This window comes from Apium graveolens, chromosome 9, assembly GCF_009905375.1.
Source record: "Apium graveolens cultivar Ventura chromosome 9, ASM990537v1, whole genome shotgun sequence".
Taxonomy (NCBI): Eukaryota; Viridiplantae; Streptophyta; class Magnoliopsida; order Apiales; family Apiaceae; genus Apium; species Apium graveolens.
This window is the reverse complement of record NC_133655.1, coordinates 129,706,945-129,712,485: the sequence shown is the minus strand read 5'-3', so window position 1 is coordinate 129,712,485 and position 5,541 is coordinate 129,706,945.

Genomic DNA, 5,541 nt, shown 5'->3' with positions numbered 1-5,541 from the left:
TATCTATGCGCTCATATGCCTCTATTTATCTGGCATCTGAATTTCACTTCCTTAACATTGATACTGAAACCGTTACGACCTGCTACATTTCGGGGTTGGGGCTAGCTCATATGCTAACTTCCCAAACGTCTTAATATATCCAAGGGTCCAACAATTGTGACTTAGCTTTCCTTCCTTTCCGAACCTCATCAATCCTTCCAAGGGATACCTATAACATTATAGGTCCCCTATTTCATACTCTTTGTCCTTTCGTGTCAATCAACATACTTATCATGTCCATCTTGGGCTACTACCAGCCCCTCTGATTAGATCTATCATACCCTTGGTCCTTTGGACTACTGCGGGTCCGAGCATCTTGCGCTCTACAACTTCATCCTAACATAAGGGAGATCGACATTGTCTTCCTTCAAGGATCTCATAAGGCGACATCTCAATAATGACATATGATCTATTGTCGTAATAACTCAATCCGAATTAAGTGATCATTCCAAATTCTTTCAAGTCTATTACACAGACTCTCATCATAGCTTCCAATCATTAGAGCTCTTGCTTCTCAATACCCATTCTTTTCCAGTTCGTAATCGCTATCACCTTCCGTTCTCTAATATTATACTGGTTATACTTTTCTCGTTCGTTCTATAACCTTTTAATACCACGTCAACCTTAGTATCATGAACGTGTTCCCATTCCGCATACTACCACCACTTTATTACTCCTTTTTCAGTTGTTTCTATTTTCGGAATTTGATCAATCAAATAGAAGTAAAGGAATTTGTTGAGGATCACTATGATCACGAACACTTGTCCTATTGCATAGTTAGTACAGAAGGTGGCCAGCCTTTAGTACTTGACAAGCAATTAAACAATAGATGGTATCCTACTAGGCTTCTATCACAGATAGATAGTCATTCGGCAATACCTCCCCTTTCTGGAAGGGTTGTTCTTCTCAGATTACATGAAATGAAAAGAAGAGAAAAGAACGAACTGAAGAGAATTGATATCATAAAAAAATTTTTGCCATAAAATATCTGGCTTGGAATCTACCTCTGAACTATAGAGGTTTGTCATAGAAGAACAAAACATATATGTATTTATATCAACAACAAGTATTATAGCATCGCATTTCACGTGCCTAAATATTTTCGCTATCCCGTCCATCATTCTATGGACCACACTCTTCCTCGAGCTTATACATAATCACCTTTGAAACTCCCTTGATATCGAAAATCGAATCTGGGATCTCATTCTAGACATCATCGTTAATAGAATTCTATGCTTGCACCGCAACCTTCCTCAATAGTAATACGACTCTCTTTTCATAGAGGGAATAAATATTCATAGGTAGATACTCTACTTAATTAGTCTATCAATGATAACTTATACACTACCACACCCATTAGTGGTATTCAATCTCAACACCCATTCCAATACAACTCTCACGATTGTAACCAGCTCTTACTCGCAGAATCATTGCTGCCTTACTATGGTCCACACTGAACTACTGTCATCTTCACTTTCCATGAAATCTTAATATCTAACCATACGGAGTCCATATATGTCGTATCTAATTCTTCTAAGGAGTTAACAAATCACCATTCTTGATTCATGGAGTACACTCCTGATTCTGACATACATACATGACATGAAGCAGATAAAATTGCAGAAGAGTTTCGCTCAAAGCAACCATAGCAGGTTTACCATTCTTATCATATGCCTTCAATAGAAGACTTAACTCAAAGGTTTGTTTGGTCCTTTTTGGAATGTGGTCCTGGCTTATTCTCAAGATAGTATCTCCTAAGATAGATAGCCCGTTCATGGCGATTACACGAATTAAACCTTTACCAACTACTATTACGGTTGGGTATTGCACAGTCATCAGAAGGAATGTCCATCATCCAAACCATAATTCAACCTTCACATTTTTAACCATCATCACTGTTTTCTTTTGGCACACGCGCCTATTATCCACTTACCTTTAAGTGTCGGCCACCTCTTGGCCTTTCTGATAGTAAAAAATTTCCTTACAGTCATGTCATTTTAACCACCTCAAAAATTTTCTACTATTTCCGATCACTGCTTGATGAAGATGTTTTCCTTAAAATCATGGAAAAAAAAAATATCACCATTTTTCCATAAGTTATTGCCTCAGTCTTTAGAGGTTAATCACTGTCACGACTGACTCTCAATCATACTTAGAACATCTTTTATCTTAAGTCCTAATTGCCCTGAACAATTTCGACCATTACTGGTTCGATCCATACTTTCTCGTGGTTTAACACGTGCCCCACTTGGCATCATTATAATTACGTCATATTTCCTTTATCAACATTTTATTCTGAGAATTTTGAATATTACCTTTCTCCTTGAAACCTCTAAGGTTATCCTTCAATCGTTCCTCCTGTATTCCCTAATACAGGGCATATCAATACCATTTACTATACTAGAACCATTGTCTATATACTTCTGAAAATTTCTCCACTAATTCTTAAAGGTTATTGTTACCTTAACCCTTTCCAATCATACTGTCAAAACTCATACGTCCCTATTAAGGGTGAAATGCAAACCTTTATGCATTCCCCTAGGATTCATTTTAAGTTACCGATGTTCTAGCCTTAATTCCACCTTTAAAAGGTACCTGCATCCATCCATGGATAAATCAAGTCATATATCCTTGACAGATTATCTTATTCATCATTCCCACCTCGATAGTCGATACCTAATTTCATAATAGCATCCTTATTCAAATTGAGGTCAATCCATATGGCCTCCAAAAGATAACAATGGTCATCCGCTTATCTTGCCTAATTTGGTAACGATAACAAGGATGTTCTGGAAGATATTGGTCGTGTTCAACGTGAACTTCTTCTTAATAATTCCTTATTTACTTTTGTTGTTTCTCAACAGTCACCTCAATGTTGGGATATCTCTCATATCTGGCGTCTCCCTTTCTGGGTATCAAGCCACCGATCTTACACTTCACATTCTTGAAGGTTACTTCCTTCATCCAATTTTCCTAATTTCTTACTTCCTTGTCTCCTCAGTCTATCCGCGTCTCATATTTAACCTTCGAACTATCTCAAGTTTTCCTCAAATCCTCCCAACTTACAGGGGATAAAATATATGTATCTCTTATTCCTTCAACCATCAATTTAACTCATGGTGAATCACCCTCATCCTGACGAAGGCATACTTTTCTATTTCTATTGCTACGAGTCTTTAGGGTTTCCTCATACCCAACTCCCTTATCATTCCTCAAACTCTAATGCCTTTATATTCCTTTCCACTTCAATTCCTTTTTATTTTCCTTTCTCTTATCATTAATTCATGAACCAACACAACATAAGCATAGATTTCAAACGTCCCGTCATTCTGGATTCGTGTCCTCAGAACGAATCTTGACAACTTTTACAACTTAGATTCACAATTCATCATACTCGTCCGCCTTTGTTCTGGCTCTAAAGCTTTTACACTATCTCCATAACTCTTGGGCAGTACCTTCCTGAAAAACAATTGACTGAACTTTAATCAGTTTATTATAATCTCTGCTCCGTGCCTTCCTTGGCCTTTCACCAGCGGGTGGCCTCTCTCTTAGGAGGGTAAGTGATAAAAAATAGTCTTTTGTGATTCGTCAATCATTTAGAGTCTCAAATGATTCATCTATTCCTTTAGCCAGGCTCTTGCCTCGACCGGGTCAGCTTATTCCTGGAACTCTGAGAGCTTAGCGACTTAAAGGTCATGAAAGAATTTTCCTACCGCATTGTTTCCTCAAGGTGGTGGTTGGGGATAATAGTCTAAGTTCTTTTTAGACAGGTCCATGAATTTCCGTATAGGAGTACCGTCTCGGGTCTCCTTATCTCGCTCGACTTTGTTTTCTCAGTCTAAATATTTCTTCCTACTCCCCATACTTGGGGTTATCTTATACATTAAAATCCTCATTTTCCACTTCATTATGTTATGGGTTCCTTCTATCTTGATGGCGTCCTCCCTGACTATCACATTCAGGGTTTGCTCTAAATCTTATTCCTCAAACTAGCTTTCATCTAAGATCTCATCTTTAAGCTCTGAACATTTGGAACCCCAAATCTGTAGGAATACCTCATTATTCCCCTCTCATCTTTCTCGGTATTAACCTCTTATCTATTTGTTGGGCTCTCTGCCTTCATTCATCACTCTTTCTGGCACAATGTGTTCTTTTCCGATAATTCAGACTGTATTGCAATCTCAAACAGCCTTTCGGTACCGGCTCCGGTACCTTCACTACTATTTCCATTTTCTCAAAATCTCTTATAAACTCTCCAAAAGACATCATCATCTTGAGTCTCTCCTTTTTACTAAGGGCATCAGCCACCATATTGGCTTTCCCCGAATGATAAAGAATCTCCCAATCATTATTCTTGATTAGCTCTAACCGCCTCCTCTGGCGTATGTTGAGCTCTTTCTACGTAAGAATGTACTAGAGCACTTATGGCTTAGGTAATCCTCGCACTTCTCTCCATACAAGTAGTGCCTCCAATCTTTAGGGTAAAACTATTGCCACGAGCCTAAGCTCATGGGCGGGGATATGGAATTTCATATTACCTTAATTGTCTTGACATGTACGCGATTACCTTACCGTGCTGCATAAGCACGCACCCTAAGCCCTTGTGCGAAGCGTCACTATACTTCACAAAATCTCTTTTTTCCATCCGGCAACGCCAGCATAAGGGCCTATCACCAACCTCTGCTTTCAGTTCTTGAAAGCTGTTCTCTCATTTCTCTGTCCATTCGAACTTCTCAGTCTTACGAGTAAGCCGCGTTAAGGGGCTACTATCTTTACAACTTGAACGAACCTCCGGTAGTGACCGGCCAATCCTACCTCTGGTAGGTCGACCAAACCATGGTCATCAATTCCTCAGTGGTCCTTTATTCATTCTTGTCAGGATCCTCCATGGGATCCTCCTCAACAACTATCCCTTCTAGGACAACCTCCTCAACCGCTACCTCCTCAATATCACATCATCCGGTCCTGCGTTAGGACGCTCTATTGGATCCATAATTTGATCTCCAATGAGTAATTAAAACATCCTCGCGTGTTGCTGTCCTCAACCTCAGGGTTCGGAGTCCCGCTACCATATACGATAACGAACTACGCTTCATATCACGCTAATTATAAGGTTCCCATAAGGGTTTTAACTGTCAGTACTACGTTAGGTAGTCCGACTAGGAACTTGGCAAGAGTTCTTATTATCTTAGTGAACTTATTATCTGTAACGTCCCATCATCTCTGAGGTTTATCACGCTTAGCCTCTAATACCATTTCTGTAACACCCCCAGATCCGGGGTCGGGGATCGGGTTGTCACGAGTTTTCATTTCCCTTATTAACACCCAATCTTAATAATTTCTCAACTACTCTGTACTGTGACCCCACAATAAACACACACACCACACGTTATAGTCTCAGAGATGAACATCCAAAAATAATCACAAGTCGTTTTATTCCACAATTATATGTCAATACACCTTAAAAAGGTTCTGAATAAATTTACATTTCATTGACATTAT